This window comes from Canis lupus, chromosome 12 (genome assembly GCF_003254725.2).
Source record: "Canis lupus dingo isolate Sandy chromosome 12, ASM325472v2, whole genome shotgun sequence".
NCBI classification, from domain to species: domain Eukaryota; kingdom Metazoa; phylum Chordata; class Mammalia; order Carnivora; family Canidae; genus Canis; species Canis lupus.
In genome coordinates, this window is record NC_064254.1 from 68,512,845 (window position 1) to 68,540,139 (window position 27,295).

A 27,295-nucleotide genomic window follows, 5' to 3' on the forward strand; every position below is an offset into this window, starting at 1 on the left:
ACATTCTCCCACCACCCAGGTGTGACAACCAAAATACCATGCCTCCTCCTTTGGGAGAAACAAAATTAACTCAGGTTGAGAACCACCACTCTCTTTATATTTATGTATTCATACATCTCCCCATGGCATGGCTAGGGGGTAAAAAAAAAAAAACAAAACTAGATTTTTCAAGGCACTCAAGTTTTTTTTAAGAATTTCAAACTTCGTATGACTCATAATGAAGAGTCAGGATGTGATACGGTGCTACCTTGAAAGATTTATACACAGCACTACTGCTGTTTTAAACAAAGGGGGGCGAGACCTGGCCTCATTTCGGTCAAGACGCTTAAGAGGATGGATCTGTCATCACCCTATCTCTTGGGTGGCTATCCTCCCTACCTTTCCCTCCCGCCCCATTCATAGACGACTACTGTGTGTGTGTGTGTGTGTGTGTTTTGTTTTTGTTTTAGAAATCTTTCACGATCCATTACCAGGCACTTGGTACTGATTGCAAAGGAAGAAGATTAGGGTTGGAATCTATTGACATGGTCTACAGAAGCAACAGCCCCGGGTACTGCTCGAGGGCTGGATCACCTCAGGGGCAGAGTTTCTAATGCTGGAGAGGCAGGCTGGGGGAGGGCGAGGGATGTAACATCAGGAGGGAAACAGTACATGGATGGAACATGGTTAAATTCCACCCAGAGGAGAAAAGCCGAATAACGATGAGGGAGAGGGTCTTCAAATACCCAAAGGGCTGCTGTGTGAGAGACTGCGGAGATGTGTTTCTGTTTGCTTATAAAGTGACTACAAGCATAGATGGCTCAAGAGATATTTATCAGAGGCCTTCTGCATGCCAGGCACCGCCCAGTCACTGAGACCAGAGGAAGGAAGAAGACCAAGTTCACGCCTCATGAAGCACCTACCCTTCAGTGGAAGGACTAGATTGCTTTCCTTCCCTCTCTCCTTCCCTCCTCCCTTCCCTCTTCTTTTTAACAATTTGAGCTACATGTCTATGTATTTGTCTGCTTGGGGGTTTGTTTGTTTGTTCCATTTTAAAGCTAAGGTTTAATTATGGAAAATTCACCCTTTCATTGTAGAGTTCCATGAATTTGCATGAAACATACACCCATATAAACACTGCCACAAATAATTTCATCACCCCCTAAACTTTCCCTGTGCCCCTTAATTATTTAATTGGAGCAAGCTGCTCTGCACAGTAGCAAGCTCCTCACCTCTGAGAGAATTTGGACTCCCCTCGGTCATGGGTTCTGTAGAAGAGACTTTGTTGGGGCTAGTGGGGCCAGACAATCCCTGAGGTTGTGTCCGTCTCTTTGAGTCCATGAAACTGGAAGGGGCCACCTGGGGCCACCGATCTTAAACACCAGCCCACCTGCAGTGACACGGTTGATTCCCTCCAACCACAGATATAAGCCCTACCACAAAGTCAAATTCTTTTAGTCAAAGCTTAAAAATTTCAGTTCAATAACTGGATCTCTGGGAAGGGTACATAATAAGCATAGATTTTTTTAAAAATCCAAAGAAAGGTTTGGAAATGAAAGCCTAAATATGGCAACTGAGCCCAAACCAGGGGTGCCAGCTACTCCTCGACTCTTTTTCCCCTTTTCATTATTTTGGTTCAAAGTAACATTAACTTCAAAACCAGACAAAACTCTAACAAAGATGACTGCACTTAGCTGTAAAGGTGGCAGGGAAGGGAACTTAAATTAGCCACGCTTGTCTAAGAATGGGTGGACAGCAGTGGAGAAGATGACAAATGTCTTGGGGTTGCCGCAGAGTGGATTCTGGAGGATGGGCTGTGGTGACCAGCTGGGACATCCCTTGTGACAGCACATGTGGTGTGACCAACCCACCCTTGGTGGCCCTCCTGCTGGGAGATATGTACACCTTTTGGTAGTTTGACTTCAGTGGTAAATGTCCAATTTCCAAATAAGATTGTCCTGTTATCAAAAATAACTGCTTTATTGAGCACCTACCATGCCCCAGTACCACTTAGCTCATTTTATTCTCATAACAACCATATGAGGTAGGTAACATTATAAGCCTCATTTTACAGATGAGGAAACTGAGGCTCAGAGAGTGTATGTAACAATCAGTTAGTGGAGAACTAAATTTTAAGCCAGGTCACCTGACCCTGAAGACTTTTATTACTGCTAGCAAAGTATTCTGGGTGGTTACTGAACTTAATGTGCTTGGTCTCTTGGGCCACTGTCATCATGCTGGGACTGGCTCCCACACGATGGGATTCTTGATTTCCTTCAATTTTCCATTCCCCAAACAGCGAACTGCCCATTTTTCATTTCAACAGAGAAGCCATAAGGATTTCTCTGCTGTGGAGAATTTTTATTGTTGTTTTTCTACTGTTCTGCACTTTATTACTCTTATATTCCATGGGTTACCTGGACCATAAGCTAAACTGTCAAGGGTATTCTTCACCCCGCATCCAGAAGCTTCCCTAAATCTAGACTTCTTACTAAATCTTAGAAAACTCCATATTTCTTAATAACATCAGCAATAACAGGAAAAAAAATGTCATACTGTCAACAAGTAGTGATTGAATGTCACATCTAATTATAAAGTCCCATTCTGTCCAAGTTGAGTGCAGATTTAAAAGATGCACAAAACGAGGCAATGGCTTCTCTTTGGGACACCATTTTACCACAAAAGGTATCAGAAGTAAAAGCAGCAACACTTACCAAAATTTCCCCCAAGTATCACAAACTTTATACACACCACATGTCTTCTAATACAGCTGCTGGACCAGTCCTGAAAGACAAACCACAACAAAAGGAAAAATGCATCTCTACACAGAATTAATTACTCTTCTGGAAAGCACACAGTTGTCCTTCTTTGGGGGCACTCGTCAACGTACCAAACACTTACTGCTGGATGCATCTTGTTTTTCAAAGGAAGGTGAAACCAATTTACAAATTAACTCGGCACTCATAATAACAAACGAATAAAAATCTGGACAATGAAATAAGCCAGAAACTATTGCTCACACTATACCTGAATTTTCAGCCCTTTAAAATAATGGAAGACAAAACAATGCAAGAAGATCTAAAATTGAACTCATGGAAAGTCTTCCCCCCAGGCCAATTCTCTTCCCTATTTCCTTCAATAACACACTCTCTTTGCAACTGCTGGCCGTGAGACACTCACCGTTCATTTCTAGACTTCGTTTTCTTATCTGTAAAATAGGGATTATTGAACTGACCTCCCAGGGTGGTTATGGAGATTAAATGTGATAAATATAATGACATATAAATGTCACAGCAAGGCTTAAAACAGCACCTGACATGCAGTAAACACTTAGGGCATGCAAGGAGCTATTATCTGTCTCCTAATCACCCGGGCCTGGAAACAAACACGGCCTTCCTCACCTCCTGGGTAAAGCCAGGTCCCAGCCTGCCCTTCTAGTCCTGCGGTCGTGCTGGAACTCATCGCCTTCTCTCTATCTTATCATTACACCGCCTGGCATTGCTCCTGGCAGGAACCGGTTCCCTGGCCCCCGGTTTCTTCCCTTCCAATCCTACTCTCGTGGCTCTGCAAGGCATCCTTCCCAAACACAACTTAAGAGGCCTTGCAGAAACACCTTCCATGGCTTCCCATGACCTACAAATTTATCTGTGAAATTACATTAGCCTGGGACTCCAGCTCCCCTCTGCTCTATCTCCACATCTTTCCACCGGAAGCCGTAGCATCCAGTCACCTATCCTGGCCCGCGTCCATGGGCCTGCCAGGTCCTCCCGAAAGTCTCTCATAACTGCTGGTAGGAGGCCAAGCCACCGTCTGGGCCATTTTTTTTTACCCTTTCTGTGCCGTAGGCTGTCTAGAGACACGTTTCTCAGAATAATGTTTTTAAATGCTTGAAATTAATACGTGAACAGGATTCCAAAGAAGTATGTTGATATACAGTTATCAAAATATATGACAAAACTATGTTTCTTTCCATATTTAAATAAGTTCCAGCAGAAGTCTAATAATTACTGTAATTTGAAGTCCTGTTGGACATAAATGATATTTTAGGAAGTCTCTATAACCATAATGTAATATGAAAATACCTGTAATTTCTATTGGTGACAAAGAACTAATGCAATGCTGCTTTTGTAATAGAAGGAAATGTTAGATTTTGGTTAAGGGTTAGTGAAAACAATTCCCCCCCATCTAAGTTCACAGAGCCCCGAATTCCGTTCCCGGACCCCAGGTCATGAGCCCCCGCTTTTAGGCCTGGCTCAACTTTCTTCTTCTTGAGCCCTTTCTACCTTGATTTTCCCAATGGCTATGATCTTACCCCTTTTTTTGTCCTTTCAAAAACTATGTTTTATTCGATACAGATACTTGAAATACACTTACTGTATCCTACCTTTTAAGCTATAAGGGAACATACTTTTTTTCCCCCTCCCTTGGCTAATAATGCTTGCTTCACTGCACATCCAGGTGGGAAAGCATGCGGCCGGCACTGTTTGAATCAATCAGCAAGTCCAAGGGCTTTCTCGCCTGCCCCATACAGGACAGCTACTATGACTTTTATTTCATGTCTCTTTGGCAGGCTGTGAGGTCCTACACCTAAACACTTCATATTTAGAGTATCAATTACTGAAGTTAGGTAACAAAATGTTCTCTTCTTTTACTTCTCTTTAGAGAGTGGATGCTCAGTCAGTGCTGCTGACAGATCTGGGAAGGGACCAGCGGTTCCACTATCCCGTCACACAAGCACAGTCCTGCCTTTACAGAGTACCGAGTGCAGAGTACCTGGGAATTTCTCAACCTGCAGGGCTTTTGCAAAGACGAGAAATCTCCGGTGATTTCCTAAGTATGTGCACCTTGGTGACCTATGCAGGCAAGGCCAGTTAAGAGTTGCTCCGGCTTCTCCCATAGGTCTCACATATGTGAGCCGGGGGTTCCGGGAGATGGAGTGATAAAATGTCATCTTCCTTCCCCAGTGATGCTTGTCCTTGCATATGAGGTCAGAGATAACACCACCACCAAAAAGAGACTGTCTCAGGAGGGCCTACTCAACACCTGGCTGTGTAGTTCACTCTGAGCCCCATTGGGTCTATGATAGATCTGCTTCAGGATAGACACCAGTCCTTTGGTCTTATCAGCTTTCTCCCTAAACAGCTGCAGCTCAGGATTCCTGTGTATCTTTGTTAAGAAAAATTTAAAAATAATAGATGCGACTCTTGATCTCAGGGTCATGGGTTTGAGCCCCACTCTGGTGTAGAGATCTCTTAAAAAAGTGAACTTAAAAAAAATACCAAAACAGTTTTTTCTTTTCAAATGATGAGAGTATAATTTTCTCCACTGAAAATCACTCATAAAGGCATTGTGATTATTTGCTTTCGCATGAATTCAACCACTGACAGTATTTTTCATGCTCAACATCATATCAAGGGACTCTTAGGACAGTGAAGGTATAGTCTCTCCCTGAGGACTAAGATGACATATTCACGCAGCTCAAAGGCTGGGCCTGGCACACTCTTTTTAAACTTAAGGACATTTACATCTATTTCATTTGAATTTGCACTTTTTGAGACACACTAGATATATGGTATTAAAAAAAAAGAACTGTGTGATAGTGAGTGTTTAAGCTTTCGTTTCAAGAATTATGACATATGGGGTGCCTGGGTGGCTCAGTCAATTAAGCATCTGCCTTCGGCTCAGGTCATGATCTTGGGGTCCTGAGATGGAGCCCCGCTCAGGCTCCGCACTCAGCAAGGAGTCTGCTTCTCTCCCTCTCTCCCAACTCCCCCACTAATACTCTCTCTAATAAATAATCTTCAAAAAATTATGACATATACGTCTTCATAAATAGTAAATAATTATAGGCATTCCCATATAATACGTTGCCCTGCATGTACTTTTTGCTTCTAATACATACCATAGACCCTAAGCAACTCCTGGTTTAAAGGTTAACATTCTCATTACCCCTGGAAACAGTCCCCATCTGCATGGGTCATTCCTTATCCCTTTTTCCTAACAGATCCCCTAGATTCCTCAGCCACAGTGTCTCCCAGCTGGAGGGTGGGGACCTGAAGGGCCTAAGGCCTTGCGGTGTGCCACCCAGCAACATCAGCATCACCAGGGAGCTTCTGAGACATGTCAGCTCTGAGGCCCCGGCCCAAATCTACTGAATCAGAATCTGTTCTACAAGGTCCCCAGGTGATCTGCGCGTCCACAGGGTTTCAAATGCACTGATGTAAGGGGAACACATTCCTCTTGTCAGGGACTGGTTCAAGATTGGGCATGTGACCCAAATCAGGCCGTCAGGATGTGAAGAATGTTTTGCTGGGAGCTTCTCCTCATTTTGAGATAAACTGCCCCCTTCTGCATGTTGTGTGGGATACGATGCCCAGGACTTCTGTAGCTACGTCGCTCTAGTCTGATGATAAACCGGGCCCAGAGAGGAAAGCAAAGACAAAATGTCCCAGGGAAGCAGAGTTGGCGTGACTGCATTAGGTCCAACTCTGAAGTCTGTGGAATCAATGGAGCTCCAGTAAATTTCTTATTTTTCAGGACTCCTTGAGTTGGGTTTTCAATTATCTGTAGCTGGAAAGCATCTTGATTAATCACTGCCCAATAAAGCATTATAAAAGGAACAGAACACCGAGGCATTGGGCTCAGCTGCATGCTGAAGAGTCTGGACAAGATGGTGCATTGAGAGACCAGAGCAACAGTTTAGAGACTTGTTTTCTTTGGGGGAACTGATTCAGGAGTATTTCTGGTTCTAACAACCTTTGTTAGCTTTGCTCATTTCCAAAGGCTTTCTAAATCAGCCGGTTTAAATGATCAACCAGAGGAAGTGCTGAACGCTTTCCAAATTATTTTAACCAGAGCGGTCAACAGTTGTTTTCCCCAGAAGCCACATGGATGTCATTTCCTGTAAAGACAATGGGAGACTAATTGCTCAGCTCTCAGACTCCAGTAGTGAAGACAACCTGTGACATGTAATTACTGGCAGGGTAAATAAGGAAAAGCTTGAGGATCTCAGAATCTGCTCCTGGATCCACTCCAATAACTTGGGGAAAAGTAAAAAAAAGCCAGCTGGTCTAGGAAAAGACTGGAGAGGCCAGCAACTTGGGCCGTCACCTATAGCATTTTTACATACACTGGTATTTCTTAAAGACCATTCTGAGGAAACCAAATAGACCTGCTCTTGCATAAAACCATATACGACTTTGGGGTAATTTTACTTCATATACAGGAGTGATGTACGTAGTCAAGGAGGGCTGCTGTCTAAACGGACATTATCTCTTCTGTGTGCTACAGCTTCTTAGCCACAACCGGATATTTTGAGGGACAGGTTTGTTGTGTTGGCTTGATGAAGAATGCGCTATCACGGAGTGAAATCAGTTGGTTCTCCACAGAATGTTCCTTAGGTTCTATCACTGCAGGTCTCTTTTTCTCTCCAAATAATTTTGTTTTCTCTTCTCTGGTGCCTCCTATACTTCCATAGCTCCAACCAGCATCCCTTGTCATGAGTTTCAAATCACATCCTTACATCTATCACCCATGTTCCCAGTCCCTCCTGCTGCTTCCTAGACACAAAGTACTTGGAAGGCAGGGACTTGGTTTCGGTCGCTGCTATATTATCAATGCTTAGCTTAGCACACAGTGGCTGGCACTGAGTGTTACACGTTTGTTGCCTGAGTAAATGAAATCTGCCCCCCGCTCAGAGTCTTAGGATGGCTCTCAGAAGTTCCTGCCATCACCTCCTAACTGGCCTCTCTGACTTTGGTCTCTCCTTTTCCCACTCTGTCAACAAGCTCTGGATCATAGCTCTGATCACATCAGCCCTAGAATGCCTCAGCTGGAAATGACTTATCAGTCCAGCCCTGTATTTTCCAGGTGAGACTCTGATCCCAGTGAGACCGAGAGACTTGCCTAAGTTTGTATAAATAGTGGGCAGCAGAGACAGGATTCTAAGTTAGGATGCTAACCCAGTGGGCTCTTGCTACCACGCCACTGATTAGTTTGAGATCTTCAATGGTCTTTCAGCCAAACCTAGTACAGGACTAAGTATGTAGGAGTCACTTAATATTTGTTAACTGACTGGATAAATGAATGGGTCTCTTTTGCATATACCACTGGGTTTCCATTTCTCTTAAAATGGAATACTCTTTAAAGACAGACAATTCCCCAGTACATAAAATGCAAAAGAGAGGAGCTGATCTGGACCTCTGCCCCTGCAGTGCTTCTGAGCCACCTCTTAGGACTTCAGGGTTTGGTGGCATTGCAAAACGAAACAAAACAAAACACCCAATGACTTTCATAAAGTAATTTTCCAATTTCCACTATTATTCCAAACCCACCTCAACCTTATCTTCCATTTCTTCTTCCTCCTTCATGCCCAGTCTTACCAAAGCACTTACTGTTCCCTGCACTTGCTCCTCTCCTAGGCCTTCATATGCCTTGTTTCTTCCCCATTAGGTGCTCTTCCCTCCACCTGCAAGAATGGAGAACCAACCCATCCCTCTAGCCTGACTCTAATATAAATCCCTTCCTGAAGTTCTCGTCCAGTTTCCTCCACTGGAATTAATCTCATTCTATTTGTACCTCTACTATAGAACTCCCCATGCCATCTGCTTCGAGGGAAAGAGCCAACAGCTCCTTGAGGGCAGGAACCTACTCTAAATCAATCTTTGAGTCACTGGCACTGTGCCTGGCCCAGGGCCTTGCACAGAAGAGGCACTTCCACTTATTTTGTTGCATTCAAAGGGCATTAACCTTTTTAGTTCACCTCTGTAACCAAGGTATATAAATTCTGTATATAAAGTATATAAAATCTGGAGATTCCAAGTCTTCCTCTAGACAGTACAGGCTGATGATAAAGCCAGGACACACTCCTGGAGCCCACTTGCTAAGAAACAGCTGTGGGAGTCTTTGCTGAGTCTTATTTTCAAAATCAAGGAATGTGTGGGTGGGGAGAATGACATTCCCGCCCCCCCCAGGGGGCCACTGCTGTCCTGCATGGCGTGAGGTCCAAGCTGGGCAGCTTGTGCACAAAAGTAACAATAGATTTGAAATACAATCCTCTTTCCATGCTACCATATTCTCTGCAAGTCTAAAGTCAATTGTCTGAAAAATTAAAGCGTTCCAAATGGTGGGATAATGCATTAAACAAGCCAGCACACAGAGCCCAATCACAAGAGGGGAGGATGGGAACCAGAGAACACAGGGTTGCCTAGAAAACCGAGCCTGCTTCATGACTGACTGTGGCCTTCGGTCCTCTTGGGGGAGGAGGACGGGTGCTCTGAGAAGGCACCGCTGACCCATCTGCTTCCCTCGCCTGCAAGGCCCTATTTCTTCTGGCCTCACTCCAACAAGCTGGGGAGGCTCAAGTGAGGCTTGGTTGTTGCCCGTTTTATTATTTGCTGGAGGGGGAGTAAACGGCAGAAGAAATGAGGAGGAAGAGAGATGGACAGAAAAAGAGATGAACAGAGAAGGCACTCGGCCAGCAGAAAGAAATCACTGACCACAGAATAAGAGAGTAGGAAGGAAGAACTACAAAACGCCAGCTCAGAGAATTGGAGGCACCACCAAACCAGCGAATGAGCTTATACTCAGCTGCCCAACAGGCCAGCTCTGAAGTCAGACTAGGGAGGTATATATTTTGAGCTCACTGGCACAAATGGTTGGACTGAGTCATGCAAAGGGGATGGCTGGAGGGGTTGGGTGGGGCTTTAGGGCTCCCCCTCGCTCCCTGTCATCCCCATCTGCCCCAAGTAGGAGTAGTAATGATATAATTTCTAATAATTATAGTAATAAATTATTAAGTTTAAATCTTTGGGCTAAAGACCTCTAGTTTATTCGGGGGAGAAATAAATGCCACTGGAATGTCTAATTAGTTGGCTCTCAGAAGGAAAAATAAAGATTCTGCTTCTATAAGACTCATGAGAATGAAGTATATATTTATAATAATCATGTCTTTTGCTAAACGAGTTAAAGGATGAACAATGAGTTTCTGTCAGGGAATCACATCATTTACGTATCAGGTAAAAAGAAAATCGAAACTGTTTTTGTAGTACACTTGAATTATTTCTGACATGTCCTTGTAGATGAAGCTATTTCTAGGGATCTGCCGTCCAGAGCCTCAATGGAAACACGGCTTTGCAGGTGCAGCTGCTGGACACGTCCCTGAGCTCCCTTCCAACTTGAATACTCCTCCCAAGGCCCTCCAAGCAAACATTCTGCAGTGGCTCCTGGGAAGGCCTGCGAAATGCACATGGTATCACAATGCTGCCAAGATCAAGGTTCATAATGATGTGTACAGAGCCCCTGGAGTGGAGGTTGGCTACATACAGTATGAGAATCCCAGAATCCTAAGGATGAATGAAATGTTAAAGAATATCCAGCCTGGTAGATTTAATACAATCTCTTTAGTACAAGAACCTTGTGAATCCATACACATGTGGTGTACATTTTCAAGGTTTATACTAAATGCCAACAGTGTATTAGATGAAAGTAGAACAGAACAGTCCTGGCTCAAGGGGAAGAAGGACTCAAAACGCCACCACCTGGGCCATCCTGCTGGCCCATCTGGCTCTTCTGGGGGAGCCCTAATGTTCTAAGAACTCTGAAAATCTCAGATCTAGTTCCCTACCCCCACCCAGGTTCTGCATGTTGTCTTCATCTCTTCCAGCCTGAACACAGGTTCGCCATGTGGCAGGGTGGGTGACCAAACACCTCCACCTTTTCTCTACCAAGGACCTATTTTATCCACCCCCAAGGACTCCACATTATGAACGATTTTACCTCTCATCAAGCTTCCATTCCTGAAGTGATAACTAATTTATTTGCCTAGGTCTTATTTGGAATCAGTCAGTGAGACCTCAATTTAAACCTTAGTCCTGCTGTGCTTGATTAACTTAGGAACATTTCCTAATAATGTAAAGTAGAAGTAGAAACCCAGTAGAAGCTTCTTTCTTTTCCTCACCTTCCTATTTCTTCAAACCAATTCCAACAACAACAACAACAACAAAAAAAAAAAAAACAAAAAAAACCATCAAATACCTAAGAGTAAGTCCAACAAAGGATAAGTCCGACACAAAACATTGAGAGAAATTAAAGACCTAAATAATGGAGGGTTATGCATGTATATGGACTGGAAATCTCACTGTTTTTAAGATGTTGGTTCTCCCCAGGCATGTGACTGGCTCAGTCAGAGGAGTGCACAACTCTTGATCTCGGGGTTGTGAATTCAAGCCCCATTTTGGGTGTAGAGATTAAATAAAAATAAAACTTGAAAAAAAAATCTCAAAATTTTTTTCAATGCAATTTCAATTAAAAAAAGTTATTTTTGCTTTGTTTTATTGTTGTTTTTCTGGTGGAAACTGACAAGCAAAGTCAAAAACTTATATGGGAATGCAAAGTGCTAGGAGCCAAGATAATCCTGAAGAACAACACAGCTGGAAGACTTATTCTATCAGATTCAAAATTCATTATAAAATAATAGTAAGTAAGATAACATGGTATTTGTTAAAGGATAAATAGGCCAATAGAACAAAAAAGAAGGCCTCAAATAGACCTATGCAGATAGTCATCTAAATTATGACAAAGATGACACTGAAGTTCAATAAATGGTGCTGGGTTCACCGGGTGTTGTGGGTTGAACTGTGTGCCCCAGGAGGATACACTAAAGTACTAATCCCCTCTTCTCTCTTGTACCTGAGCAGGTGACCTTATTTGGAAAAAGGGTCTAGGAGGCGTAATTCATTAAAATGAGGTCACAGTAGATTAGGATGGGGCCTTAGTCCAATATGACTGGTGTTCTTATAAGAAGAAGGCCATTTAGGCAGAGAGAGACATAAGGGGAATCGGGTTATGGTTATAGACACAGAGATCGGATCAATGCAGCTGCAAGGCAAGAAGTGCCGAGGATTTACTGGCTACCACCAGAAGCTAAGAAGGATTCTTCCTTAGAGCCTTCAAAGGGAACTTGGCCCCACTCACACTTTGATTTTGGACTTCTAGCCTCCAGAGCTAGGAAAGAATAAATTTCTGAGGTTTTAAGCCATGCAGTTTGTGGTGCTTTGTTATGGAAGTCCTAGTTGATGAACATACTGAGTATCCATATGAAAAAATTATTCTTAATCTCTACACCATGTAAAGATTAATTCTGCATGGATGGTAGAGCTACATGTGAAAGGTAAAATACACTTTGCAAGAGGTGAAGATTTTTAAGGAACAGAACCTAAGTAAATTCTAATCATAAAGGGGAAATACAGTAGTTTGTAGTATATTAAAATTAAGTATCTCTGTCAAATGACATCAACAGAATCAAAAGGCATGCACACAGGGGAAGATGATTACAATACTATATCCAGCAAAGAACTCCTGCAAATCCATAAGGAAAAGGTAGACACCCAATAAAGAAACAGGCAAATACTTCAGAAGAAATTTCACAAAAAAGGAAATCCAAATGTCCATTAAAAACAGATTAAAAGATGCTTTAGTAGTTGAAGAAAAGTAAAGTCACAATGCATTACCACTACACACCAACCAAACTGTCTAAAACGACAAAGTGTTGCTGAGGATATGGGGTAAGTGGAACCCTCATATCCACGCTGATGAGAGTAAATTGATAAAGATGCTAGAAAACTCGAAGTATCTGAAAGCTGACCACGCCCATACCTATGACCCAAGGTCTCGTCATCAAGGGATCTACCCTACGGACATGTTACATATGCTCACCCACCGACATGTACGAGAATGTTCCTAGCAGCTCTCTTTGTGATAGTCCCAAACTGGAAACAACATAAAAGTCCATGCAGGATACTAGAAGCATTAAATAAATTGTGGTGTGGTTATACAACATTACACAGCAATGAGAATGAACAAAGTACAACTTATAACAACATGGAGGGATCTTCCAAATATAATGTTAAGGGGGATACAAGATTACATAGTACAATTTTATTTAAATGAAGTTCAAAAATAGACAAAATCAATGTCACTAGAAATAATGCTATTAGTTACCTTTGGTTGGAGTGGGGGTGGTTACGGACTAAAAAGGGGTCTAACGGGCTTCGGGTATTTGGGTGACATTCTTTCTCCATCTGGCTGCTGTTGACACAGCAATGCTCACTTCATGAAAATTCAGTATCAGTGCACTTAATTTCTTTGCTTTTCTGTATGAATGTTATACTTCAATTAAAAAAAAAAATCTTGATGGTTAATGCCGTGAAACCAGAAACAAAACGGGGCTGTTATAAGTACTGAGAGAAGAGAGCACAGCAATTTAATTTAAGCAAGATAATTTAAAAATTTGCTTTGCTAAAAGCTTAAAAAGTGCCATTTCATTAAATTGTGTTTTTTATTCACTTAAGAGGACTCTCATGCCAATGCTACTTTATTATTACACGTTATTATTTATTATTATATGGAATTATAGTTATTATTACATGGAATGAAACAAACAGTTTCAAAATGAAATAACACATTTTAGTTTTATCTGATTTCTTCAAGTGAACATTTAGATATTAAGCCCAATTTAAAAATTTTTTCATGTCAATTACACGAGCAGTTTTCTGGGTCCTTGGTTCAGAGTCTGAAGAGTCCCTGCAGGGGAAACTCTGGGGATAAAGGTGCTTTCTCTCTGTGGCACACGCAGGCCCTCAACGTCGCCCTTCCAGAGTCACCACGTGAGATCAGCTCCTTCCTGCCAAAGGAAGCAACAGCAATTCTTGCCTGTGCAGCCTGGTTGTGGGTAAATGTTGCCACCGGACAGTCTAAAATACTGAATATAACTCCCAGGACACCACTCCAGACTTTGACGAGGTCTACGGCTCTTAGGATTCCCGCCACGCAATGCCCAGGGTCACCAGGCGGAGTCCCGACCGATGTCCCTCAGCGGGTTAGCATTGGACTGGAGCACTCGGGCCCCTTGTCCTGGGGCAGCTCAGCGTCTCCCGCTAGGCCTTCTCCCCCTCCTGGCGTCTGTGGGGGGCGCGTTCATCGTCCTGAGTGCGTGCTCTGTACAGCTGCTCCAGCTGCCACCGAAACACTCCCTCGGGGCGTAGAAACCAGGTGGCCAGTCTGTTCTCAGACCCCCTGGCCCGCAGCTTACAGGGCATCCTGCGGCTGCAGGCGGTCCCCACAGGAAATGGGAGATGGCCACCCCCCCCCATGGCCTAGAGGGTGAGGGGACCATGGAGGATGGGGGGCTGGGGGAGCCCTCACTCCCCCTCCCCCTCAGAGAAAAGCATGGGGACCGGGGTTCTGGAGCTGAGCTGCCATCCTCCATCCACCTTGAGAAAATCTGGGTCTTTCTCTGGCCACTACATTTCCCTAAATATCAACTTACTGAAGGGACTCCTTTTTAGATTCGAGCTCTGTCGGTTTTTGTGCAGACTTTCCATGCTAATTCTATTCCTAACTTTACTGCTTTACACATAATGACTTTCTGGGCGCTTTAAGAATGTTTCCACATCCCCATTAGAGTTCCCGTTGGTAAAAAAAAAAAAAAAATTGAAAAAAAAAAAAAACCCACACACAAAAAACCCAAAAAACCTTGCTTTTTAGATTATTATTATTATTTTAATCATGAGTAACCATGGAGATTTTTCAGCATTTACATGGACTGAGGAAAATTGTCCAGGCCAAATTCCTTGAGAGCCTTTTAGCTAGGTGATTGGTCTCTACCAGCCAGGGAAGGGGTGCACACTAAAGCCTGTGGGCCAGATATGGCCCCCTCCCTGCTTTGGGCACAGCCCATGAACTAAGAATGGTTTTTACATTTTTAAGTTGTTGGGGGGAGGAAGTCAAAAGAATATTTTATGGCATGTGAAAAATATTAGAAGTTCAAATTTTAGGGCGTATAAATGAATTTGTATTGGAACAAGCCATACCCATTAGTTAGTTTACCTGTTGTCTCTGGCTGCTGTCACACGATACAACAGAGCTGCCCTGGCAAAGGTCGTATGGCCCACAAAGTCAAAAATACTTACTATCTGGCTATTCACAGAAGTTTGCTACCCCTAAGCCTAGCTAGCTGTTATGCACTTGCAGAAGGTTGTCCCCTCTGATCTTCTTACTCTCTTTTACCCGTTTTGAGCCTCTGAGCTATTTCTACAATCCGTCCAAGGCAAGTCCTCCTAATGCCGGTGCCAATATCACACTAACCAATACCACCCACCAGAGCAATACCTTTCGACCTGTGGTCTGGCAATCAATACAGTGGGCTGCAAAGATCTACTGAGTTGGTTGTACTCAGCATTTTCTTTGACAAAATAAAAGAGAAAAAAAATATCAAGGGCACTGTTAGGGATTGAATTATGTCCCCTTTGCCAATTCATATGTTGAAGTCCTAACTCCCAGCACCTCAGAATTCAACTGTGTTTGGAGGTAGGGCCTTTAAAGAGGCATTTTTTAAAAAAAGATTTTTAAAATTTATTTATTCACGACAGACTCACAGAGAGAGAGAGAGGCAGAGACACAGGCAGAGGGAGAAACAGGCTGCATGCAGGGAGACTGACATGGGACTCGATCCTGGATCTCCAGGATCACGCCCCGGGCCGAGGGTGGCACTAAACTGCTGGGCCACTGGGGCTGCCCTAAAGAGGCAATTAAGGCCAAATGAGGTCTCAAGGTGGGCTCTGATCCAACAGGACTGGTGTCTTTTTTTTTTTTTTTTTTAAGATTTTACTTATTTATTTGAGAGACACAGGCAGAGGGAGAAGCAGGCTCCCTGTAAGGAGCCCGATACAGGACTCGATCGCATGATCCCAGGATCACACCCTGAGCCGAAGGCAGACGCTCAACCGCTGAACCACCCAGGGGTCCTATGACTGGTGTACTTAATAGGGGAGATTAAGACATGCACAGAAGAGAGGCCACGTGAGGGACAAAGGCCAAAGATGGCCATCTGCAAGCCAAGGAGAGAGGCCTCAGAAGAAATCGACCTTGCTGACACCTTGGTCTTGGATCTCCAGGCTCCAGAACTATGAGAAAATACATTTCTGTTGTTTACCACCACTCAGTTTGTGGTACTCTGTTTGGCGCCCCTAGGAAACTAATATAGGCATCATACATAATATTATTTGATGAAATTTTCTTTTTCAGTCACATATGCATGTGATATGGTTGTGATATAAAAATGCATTAAATTCTGTGTGTTAGATCAAAAATAAGTTTACGAACACCACACCGGAGAGAGGCACACATGCCAGGTACAAAATCACGGAGCGGGGCTCAGGTAGCAGGGCCAGGCCTGACTCCAAGGCCGATGGTGTACTATCCCTCATCATGAACCAGTTCGTACTTCTAAGTCCCTGAGAATAGGCTGTAGTTTGACAATACCAAGGGATCAAAAGAAAGGGGAAAATACACATAACAACTAGCACTTACTAAACACTTCCTATGTGCCAGGTACTGTGCTATGCTTTACATAAACGACCTCACTTCATCCTTATTAACAACCCACTGAGGAGGTTGTTTTCCATGATTCTCAGGAAGTCTGGAAAAAATTAATTAAGTTGCCCCAGGTTACAAAGCTGGTAAATTGCAGGCCCAGGATTTGAACCCTAAATGCTCTGATATTTGAGCTAGAACTCTTGCCTACCACAATCTCTCCTTTGACCTGACTATACTTATTGTCAACCTAAGCATATAACTGTTTGCCGGTAGTTTCCATGTGAAGAAAAAAAGATGCACACTTTTTGTTCATATATACAGTAAATAATCAACTGAACACATACCACATGCCAGGCCCTGCTCTGGGGCCGGCGGTGGTGGTGGTGGTGGGGCAGTAGGGATACAATAATGAACAAAACAGAATTCTTGCCATTATGGTGACCATTTGGATAAGACTTTAAGGATATTACCATTACCATGGTGATCGAAACCACCTTGTGTGTGTCATGAGTAAGATTCAGGTGTGTTCAATGAAACCGAAGAAATTGTAGACAACGGAGCAAGGTGGGTAAGGTTTACTATATAGAAATTTTACTTAATATCTCTGATATGCAGGTTTACTTATCACGTGGGCATGTTGTCCCCAAACTGACTGGAAATCCTTCCATGGCTGGGGCTGTGTCGTACTTTAAATATCACCCTTAGTGCTTGGCACAGCAGTTTGAATTTATTTTTTTATTTTTAAGTTGTTTTCAAGAGAGACGTATGGAGGTTACTCAGGGACTTGCAAGTCAGATGTAATGACAAGATTCAGACAGTCCTTGGGAAGTCTCAAGAGGATAGATACTGTCGCATGGTACCAAGCACGTGAGCAAAGAACTAAGCACTTAGTGGGAAGAATTTTAGCTAAATCAGATGAGATACCAGTACAATGGTGAGGAAATTATAACGAATGCCTGGTCATGAGAATGTGAGAAAAACTATTCTGAGTGAAAGGAAACCAGTGCATGGAGTGTTAAGAATTTTAATAGATTTGTGGCAAGTATTTTTTCCTATGGTTCCTTTGTCTTTATTTAGGATTTTGCATGTATAGGGCAGCCTTGGTGGCTCAGCAGTTTAGTGCCTGCCTACGGCCCAGGGCGTGATCCTGGAGTCCCGGGATCAAGTCCCATATTGGGCTCCCTACATGGAGCCTGCTTCTCCCTCTTTGTGTCTCTCATGAGTAAACAAAATCTTTTTTTTTTTTAAAAAAGGATCTTACATGTATAGAAACTTCATATTTTTAAGTCAAGTCTATGCTTTCATTAAGAAATAAGGAGATAAGCAAATATTTAGATACCAAAATGATTACTATATGTTATTTATAATACCAAATATGAGAAAATGTAACCGCACAGTAATAGGATGGTGAATGTTTAATTACGTCTATTCGTACAACAGAAAACTCCATAGTCATTATTTAATTAGATTAAAAAATGATCACAATTTAATATTAAATTAAATCAGGATCCAAACCTCATATGTGTATTTATGAAGCACATCCCCAACACAAAGGAGGGGAAATAAGTATGAGCTTAACATTGTTATCTCAACGGAGTGTGATTACGAGATGTTTTAATTTCCCCTTTTTTTTTTTAAAGATTTTATTTGTTTATTCATGAAAGACAGAGAGAGAGGCAGAGACACAGGCAGAGGGAGAAGCAGGCTCCATGCAGGGAGCCCGATGTGGGACTCTTTCCCGGAACCCCAGGATCACACCTGGGCCAAAGGTAGGCGCTAAACCGCTGAGCCACCCAGGCATCCCTAATTTTCTTTACATCTCACTAAATTTTCTACAATGAGTGTATTTTTAAAGTCAGGAAAAAATAACCATTAGAAATAAATTTTTTTAAAGATTATTTATTTGAGAGAGAGAGAGAAAGAGACTGAGAAAGAGAATACAAGTGGGGAGGGGTAGAGGCAGAGGGAGAAGCAGGCTCCCCACCGAGCAGGGAGCCCGACATGGGGCTCGAATCCAGGACCCTGAGATCACGACCTAAGCCGAAGGCAGATGCCCGACCAACTGAGCCACCCGGGTGCCCCCCTTATTAGAAATAATCTTATATCAAAGAGAAAGTTTGCATATGGTATCCTCATTGCACCTCTCTTGACTTGTTGATGGTCCTGGCTGCCAGGGCCCTTTGGCCACATTGACCCATATGGCACATTCTGGTAATGTTATTAAAAAAATTTTTTTTTAAAAACATGTATTTTTTAAACATATCTGCAAAGAAGTTTCAAAATAGATTTGGCCGTGGCCGGGGCAGTCACGAGGATGTGATGATGAATTATAATGAATTACTTGGCTTTGACAATACTTTCATTCAACAAGCATTTATTGAGTGCCTGTCATGCTCCAAGTGCTCTGTTAGGTGCTAAAGGGTCCAGTCGGGTCTCTGGGAACAAGGGACCCTCGGGCTGACCCTGGGCCTGCGCATCCTGACTCTAGCTACGATCCAGCAGCACGCAGGGGTGGGCAGTATAATCGTGCAGGCCTGCCCTCAATCCTCCCACCTCTTCTGGGCGGGGATCTGTGGCCCTGAGACAGGCTGGCTTCACCTCCCCAGCGCCAGCAGCCTCATTTGTAAAACAAGAATGATCCTGACCCAGTTCCCAGCGCCGTGGTGAAGAATAAGTAAAAAGCATTCTGGGCTTGTTTCTATCTGTTCAGTGCCAGATGGAGTCTACCTGTTAATAGCCAGCATTGCTTCCTTCCTTTGGAAACTGTGTATTTATTCTTTACCAAAAAAAAAAAAAGGTTGGAAATGAGGTTCAGTGGTTAAAGGGATATTCCGTATTCTTCTTCCTCAGAATATCCAGATGAACAATTACAGAGATGAAAACTTGTTTCTCAACCTCCGACAAAGGCAGAGGAGACTGGAAGTTCTTGCAAGGTCTGCCGACATTCCAAGGACAGAACTAGGTGAGGAGCTGCCAGTCTTTAGGGAAATAATTCAATTATAACCGGCGCTGCAAAATCTAATAAAATTAACTTACAGTTTCCCATGTCCGCCTGTTTGGTAGGATGATTTTCTGAGGAGCAACATTTAGAAATGAACCAGGGTTAATCTAAGCGTCATAAAATTTTAACATCTCTAAGACAGGCTGAGGGGCGCTGCAAGGATACCGGCCGGGTGTGTCGCCCAAGTCGGACCCAAAGGTGACCATGTCTCACCCAAACGGAACCCCCTTTCCAAGCTTTGGGAAGACTTGTGCAGCAAGGCCCTGTGACAGGCAGAAGCGGAGGTGGGGAAGGAGCAGGGAAGACAGAAGGAGACACGCGGAGGCCTAGACACGGGGCGCGTCAGGGGAGACCCTCTGTGGGTCCCTTTGTGGGTTATCAGGGGCCCACGCAAGCGCCGCACAGACCCACGTAGCGAGGAAGCGCAGCGCCAAGGCCTCGGCCTTGAGTATTCTCAGCTTTGTTTCTGTAATGCCTTCCGCCGCGTCGTGGACCTTCCACCCCAGGAAGGACTGGCAAACGGAGGGTTTCAACGGCTTTACGCGAATCCGGACTGAGCCCCTTCCACCCTCGGCTGCTCATTTCGGCGATGTTATCTGTCGCAACCGCACAGATAGCTCAGGTGAAGCCAGAGCCTCCATTTCCTCCTGGCTGTCCTGTGGGTGACAGTGGCCCCCTTCTCACTGCTCGGGCACCTTGTGCGGGGCTGTGACTCTGGGTGGCACAGGCTCAGCAGCCCCGCGGTGGAGGGCCGCGTGCAGGAGCGGCAGCCAGGGTTCAATCTCCAGCGGGGACAGCGCCCGTGTCGCCAGCCTGCAGCCCGGGTGGGGAGGCCTGTACGACTGGAAGCCACCAGCTATCCCCAAGGACGTAGGCACGCTGCGATGATAGAGCCAGTAATTGCTCTACTTTTTAAAAAGGAGTTGTAAAAATCATATTTAAAATGCTTGCCGATGCCCCGTGGGTATGAGTCACTTTGTAAAAAGCAGGATCAAAGCGGATCCTCTGTCACCGGCTCCTGCAGGTTCTTTGATTCTAAACAATTTTACGAATGTTAATGGGAGTTACGCACACATCAATGAGAGAATAAATTCCTTGGGTTTAGTGGCGCTTCGATGAATGATTTATAACAAGCAACGTAAAATACTTGCTAATTTTTTTCCCCTAAGTAAGGACACATGAACCGCAGAAGAGCTGAAATTTAGGCCCAGGTCTCCCCGCGGGGTGGGGGGCCGGGGGGTGTGGCGGCGGCAGAGGGGGCGCTCAGCTGGTCGGAGGCCTGCCCGAGGCCCTGCGGGAGGGGAGAGGTCCTCCCGGCTCAAACGTGATGAAGGGAGGAAGCGGAACTCACAAGGGGCGAGCCTGACGCAGGAGGAGTTTACTATAATCTAAAACGGGAGTGACTGCAGCATGCTCCTTAAATCTGTCACGGGATCATTCCATTTCTTTTTTTTTTTTTTTCCAGAGCATAAGCTAATACTGTTCATTGACTTCCAAAAATACCCACCAAGATGAAAATGGGGATTTAAGTTCCAGGGATGATGCAGCAGGATTCCTAATGAATAGGTTAGTTCGCAGTGACACAAAAAGCCCTGCCTTCAATTTCTGGAAACTTAGCTTCAGATTTAACCCTCTCTTGCCCCAGGCCTGCAGGTCTGTCCTCACGGGAAACGAGGTGCCAGGGCTGGATACCCTGTGAGGATGGGGTGGGATGCCATGGGGGCTGCAGCAGAGACAAGTAAGCGTAAATCGCAAGTGTCGAAATTCTATCATTTGGGAAGAAGACAGATTACAATTCCCAGGATCTCCTCGGAGTCTGCTGCTCCATACTTCATCACCTCACACCTCCTTGCGATTTCATCCAAAGGCTTCGCAGATCCCAAGGAGGCCGCTGCCAGCAAGTAAGGCCAGACCCAGTGGCAGATGTAAGGGGAATCTGCTCGTAGCCCCGGAGAGCCTGGCATTACGTCGAAGGGATGCGGGAGCGCCCTCTGCGTCACCTGTGATGCCGCTGTGGTCAAGCAACCCTCCAGCCTCCGGCAGCAACGGGGGCGGGGTCGCGCCCTGACGGTGTGGCTCACCTGTGACCTCCCACTCGGCAGCTTTCAGAGCTCTGTGGAATTTTAAAGGTCTTGCATTTAGACATTCTTGCATTTAAGCCATTTCCAAGATAACCAAGGCGGGGGTCTGTGCGCGGTGTGCATTTTATGCAGGGTCAGAGAGCGCTCAAAGGAGCTCCTCCTGTGATCGCTGCCGACACGGAATACCCGAAGGAGGAATCCAGAAGTTGTCGATGATCCGTAGTTTAACTGAACAAATCTTTACAGGCGGAGAAGGCTGCGGGCTGGGCAAACGGGGACCGATTCAAGAGAACTTCTATACTGGCCACTTGGACGTAACGGGGAACGGAATAAGTCATTCCATGAATTACCAGAAAACTGAGGGGTCTCCTCCCGTGGTCCAGATCACACTAGAAACACACGAACTAATTACACAAATAGCGAGTGAAGAGAGTAAAGTATCCGAAGCCGTGTTAGCCTTCAAGGTATCTGAGCCGTATCCGCCCGCCAGGTTAACCCACCAACGCCAAGACTTAACCACGGACCGTTTGCCGAGATCGATGCAGACGTGGGTTTTGAAGAAACTGGGTAAAGACTCCTAGATTTCCCAACCGTACGTGTTTTTCTTGGCTGGGAACCTATAACGTTTTGGACCAGAAGATGACCAGAATCCAGCAGAAGTTCCTCTAAGTGAGAAAAGTGACAACTAAGTGGCCTCGCTGTTTACCCACTTTTCTCCAGAAAAAAAGGCCCCATCCGCTTTGGGAACTGTTTCCCGGATCCACCATCTGCCTCAAAACAGCAAGTTTCCACTGACCTTCGGAGGTCCCTGGGCGTCCCAAGGGCGTGCGCTGCTGCTGCATCCTCTGAGCGCCCGCCGATCTGGGCTGGGGCGTAGTCTTTTGGATTTTCCAAGTCAGGTACCTTTCAGGGGGTACATATTTATTTGGGTCTTTTAAAAGTACGAGTTCAATCAAGTTTAAGTATTTGGGCTTCATTTAAAAAAAAAACAACAAACACACCATTTCCTTTCCAACCCGAGCTGCTGTCGCGGCTTGCCTCTGGAAGTGGGGCTCCCTCACCCCGCGGAGCACCCCTGGAGGCAGCAGGCAGCATTAATGAGCGTCCAGGAGGCTCGCTCACTCCCGAGCTGCCCCGAGCGCCAGTTGCGCATCGCGGGGCCTCGGCCTCTTGGGTTCACCTCCTCCAAGCTGCAAATGGTCGAGCCCGGTTCTTCCGACCCGGGGGAAGGAAGTGACCCGCTCTTCGGCCGGCGTGGCTGGGGGTGGTGGAGGCCACGGAGGTAAAGGGCAAGGGAGAAACCTGCGTGACGGGGGCTCTGCCTACGGCTCTGGTTCACGTTGAACGCCGCGGCGCCCGGGCTGAGGAGGGGACAGTCTGCGGAGGCTCATTTCGTTCCTGCAGCAAAGGGCGCGAACTGCGGGGCTACCTGGAGAAACAGCCTCCCTGGGGAGGAGGAGGGGGGGGGAGCAGCGTGCGGGATTTCAGCTCCGCTCGTGGGGGACACGCGGCTTTCCAAGGAAACATCGCAGACATCCAGCGTGTCGGGAACGGGGCAAACAGAAGAGCGGCTTCTTTCCCATAAATGACCTTCTCCCCTCTAAATAGTTTCCCACGTGCTAGTTTAGCGAGAGGATGAGCCCCAGCGACGGTTCCCCGAGGTATTCTCCTCAAATCCAGCTGACGTCAGGAGCTGCTGACATAAACAAAGTGGGCTTAAAAAGGCCATTGGTTCCCGCGTGGGTAGAAGTCCGGAGAAGGCGCTGGTCCCGAAACACGGGAAGGCCGGGCTTAAGGCTGCGCCTCAAGAAGCAGGGCGGAGCCCCCAGGCCCTGGAGGGACCCGGACGGTTTGCTGTGAGCCGGGTGACGTGCTCCCCGCCGGGCAGGCCTGTCCCCAGCTGGGCGTCGTGGAGGGCCCCCCGCCCGCCGAGTCCCCCCACTCCGGCCCCGGGCAGGAATGGACGCTCCCGCCAAGTCCCTGGCAAGCACGGAAGCCAGAAAGAAGCAAGACCTCAGGTTTCCCTCCCTGGCTCCCGACGAGCCTCATTCTGGAAACATCCGTAACTGCCCCAAGTAGCACCTGATGCGACGCACGGCAAAACCTGGATGTTTGTGCTCCCCGGTCTGCTGTTAACCGATGGGACACATGACCCTGCCGCCAGCGACCAGGGGCCGCCCAGGAGGCTCTCCGCCCGAGGAGAAGACGACAGGGCAGTGACTCCTAAGCAGGGCGCAGTCCCCCGCCAGGTGGCCCGAGGGCCGGGGAGAGCCCCGGGGGAGAACGCGGCTGCCCCCAGCTTCGCCCTCCCTGCGCCAGGCGGTCACGCAGCCGTCGGTCCCCCTCGCGGGAGGAAGCCCTTCCAGGCCTCCGGCCCGGGCCCCTCACCTCCTCCAGGGCCCTCCTGCCACGGGCCGTGAGCACCTGCCGGGGGGCTCCCGCGTGCTCCCCGGGCCGGGGCGCCAGCTTCTGCAGGTTCTCCCACCAGCCCAGAGGCGTCGGGCCCCGTCCCTCCCGGCCGCGGGGCCCACGACGTCTCAGAACCGCACTCAGCCCTCCCAAGGCTGCCGGAGAAATCTCAGGGCACCCAGTTGAATCTGGATTCTGGGCAATCTGGGACAGACCTACGCTCTAAAAAAATGACTTTTGTTTATCTGAAATTCAAATTCAGTTAGGCATCGTTTATTTTACGATTTTATTTATTTGCTAAATTTGGCAACCCCACACGTGATAGGCGGTGCTGTTGGCGGCCTTAGACACCAAACCAGCCTTACACAACCCAAAGCCACTGCTGGCCTGACTTCTGGGTCTTAGGGACAAGACTCCATGTGGTTAAGGGTTTTATTCCTCCCTAATCCTCTCAGCGCTCCCAAGCCACCCCCTTCTAGTCCTGCTGTTGGCCTTCTACACCACGTACCCTCCCTGGGTGTCCCCGAGGCACCCAAATTGTCTACTGACCACTTTCCAATCACACTCCCCTTCCCCCTGGCTGGGAAATCTGATCAAATTAATTCATGGACACGTGTCAACTGATCATTTCATGAGTCATCAACCTCTTCTGAAGAAACTTTTTTTTCTTTTTAAAGGTCACTTACGACCTTAAGTCAAAATGATCGAATTGTAGGCCATCAAAAATTGAAGTGAAAAAACAATAGCCTGTGTGGAAGAAAATAGCATGGTGGGCGGGGAGGGGGGGTGCGTGTTGGGGGAGGGCTAGCGGGCCCCCCTCCTGCTGGGTCTCACTGCAGTTTCTCTAAACTGTTCCTGCTTTTTCTAGCCTGTTCCTTTTGTCTTCTGGGTGCACAGCAGCTCTCGTGGTAGCTTCTCCCTGTGGAGAAGGGATAAGGGGAAGGGTGGAGTGGCACGGGGTGGAGTAGGAAATGGGGGTGTGGGTGTGCTGACTACCAGGAGAGTGGTCCCCACACTGCCCCTGCCTGCAGCCACCCTCCCGGTCACCAAGAGCCGGTCCTCGGGGGGTTCCCTAGCGTATCTCATTGAGTCAGACTGTGGGAAGCACAAAGCCTGACCGGCCTTTCTCCTTTCTGAGCACCGTGTGTTGAGGGATGAAACACGGCACACACTTGTACACACTTGTAACTCCTGGCTCCTGAGCGCTGGCCAAAGTAATTCCGGGGGCCTTAAGAACCACCTCTGCCTTTCCAGGGCACGGTAGTCTAGATGGTTCTGAGAGCCAACCTGGAGAGGCAAGGGGTGGCTCGAGGCCGTGGGACACACTTCGGTCAGAATTGCTCAAGCACTTCCAAGCGGGTCAACTGAACTCCTCCTGGCCCGGCTCTGCCCTCCTGGAAAGGATCTCTCTGCTCCTAGGCTGTTCTACTCAAGACGACCTTTCATCTTAATCTCGACGACCAGTCAGCTAAAAGCACTTTGCCAAACCATTAAGAGGAAAAGGCTTAAAATGAACAAAATGGCACAATATTATATAACGGATGATTTATTATTCTTCCCTGGCAATTAGCTCTCGGCGGAGTACCCCTCACTCAACCCTTGGGGAAGACAGAACTGCCACGTGGCCCGGCTCACTACTCAGGTGAGAGGAATTACTACTTAACTTGGGACTGAGAAAGGCTCTTATGATTTTGCAAGCCCCATTGCAGGGCAGATGGTGGCACCTGGGGTCCACCCCAATGACTCAGCTGATTACACTTTGCAATTATCTTTACATCTTTGTAACTGCCCTGAGATTAGGGATGTGAATTTTTTTTTTTTTTTTAAAGATGATAACAGAGTTCTGGTGGGGACAGCAGTTCAGGTGGGGGTTGGGGGGCAGGGAATGACAATGAGAATCTCACACTTGGTCCAAGCAGGATTTGAACTTGTGGCTTCTGGACACTCCCTATTGCCCGCGAGGCCATTTTATTCAGGGTCTTGAGCCCCGATCTCACTTTCCCTCGGGAGTGTGAATGCTGATGCTTTTTCAGAGTGTGGTCACTGACTGACGAGGCATTTTATAGGCTTATAAATAACAGGGGCTCTACTGAGGAATTTACTTTAACACAGGATTTATAACTTTTTTTTTTTGCAGAAAGTGTCCAGTATTTAGAGAATCATATTTTGTATCTTGAGTTACACTTTGGGAGTCAAGATTTTCTTTCCTTAACAGATGATGGTGAGGAACTCCATGACAAAAGAGACATGAGGCTTTCTTCCTGGGAAACAGGCAGTGGTCTCGTCCTTTCCAAATCTTGCATGAAGTCTGGCCATTCCCGCTGATGCATCAGTTTACTCTTGTTAACAAGGAGTTAAGAGAGAAGTTATTCTCCTTTTTCAGATTTAGTTCTATTTTCTTTCTTGTTGAACTGTATTTTTCAGGAGAATCTGTATTTACCACCATCAGATGTTTCTCTCACTTACTGCCAGGGAACAGTAAAACATGGCACAAAAGGTAGGGGTCCAGTGCCCTTGAACCAGTTATCTCTTCAGAAGGCCACCTGGTTTGGGGTACTATAAATGATCACATTCTGTGTCTAGTGAGCAAAAGGTCAAAAATCACAAGGGCCTTGGAGTTGGAGGCTGAGGCCCAGGAACCTGCATTTTCAAACATCCCTAGGTTATCCTGAAGCACCCTTAAGTTTAGGGACCATTCTGGTATATGACACATTGCCTTTAAAGCTGAGGTCAGAGGTCAGTCCGTTTGGAACCAGTCCGCTTGGCTGTGTTGCAAAGAAATCTGCATATGCCCACCTTATAAGTCAAGGTTCCAGCTGGAAGCAGGCAACATTCTTGAATTCTGATAATTTGCAGGCAATTTAATAAAGGGGCTATTTACAAAGAAATGGATGGGGTGCAGGAAAGCCACAAGACATAGTGCAGTCCCCTGGGCTAATAACGGGGGGGACTTGGTAGGATGGGCTCTTTCACACCCCAAGGCTGAAGGGGCAAGATGAGAGGGTAGATACCTGAACCTGGGATAGAAATGCTGGTGGACGGTGCTGACAGGAGCTATGACCATCCTTTAAGAGCCAGTGCCTGAGAAATCCCACAGAACATAAGGATCCTGACCTGACCTCACTTCCGCCTTCCAGGCTCAAGTGCTCCCCTTGCTGAACCCAACTAGGAACGAGAGGCAATGGAGCCCACCAAAGCCATGCACAGAAGTCAATTTTTGAGGGGCACAGAACTGAGCGGAGGAGGGAGGACAGTGTCTGGACCTAGAGGAGCAAAGGGAAGATGTGTGGTACGACAACCCCGCTACAGAAATCTTACAGAAACCATACAACAGAGTGTGAAGCACTTGCCACCACCACAGAGGGCCACATTCCGCCTGCAAACGCTGAGCATCTATGCCCTGCCATGCCCACTCTCGAGAGTACCTTGTGGGATAGATAACCACAGGAAG

At 46.3% G+C, this 27,295-nt stretch overlaps 2 protein-coding genes across 4 annotated transcripts in view; one reads left to right on the forward strand and one right to left on the reverse strand.

The window, feature by feature from the left end:
* LOC112658473 (uncharacterized) overlaps positions 1-27,295 on the forward strand; it is a 444,780-nt gene that overhangs the window by 266,319 nt on the left and 151,166 nt on the right. The gene's annotated exons all lie outside the window — the stretch shown is intronic.
* Positions 1-27,295, reverse strand: part of FYN (FYN proto-oncogene, Src family tyrosine kinase) — a 211,362-nt gene that overhangs the window by 115,298 nt on the left and 68,769 nt on the right. For all 3 annotated transcript variants that reach the window (XM_025444839.3, XM_025444838.3, XM_049092471.1), the window contains one exon: positions 2,694-2,763. The gene's annotated coding sequence lies outside the window, so the exon portion shown is untranslated. The remainder of the gene's footprint in view (positions 1-2,693; positions 2,764-27,295) is intronic.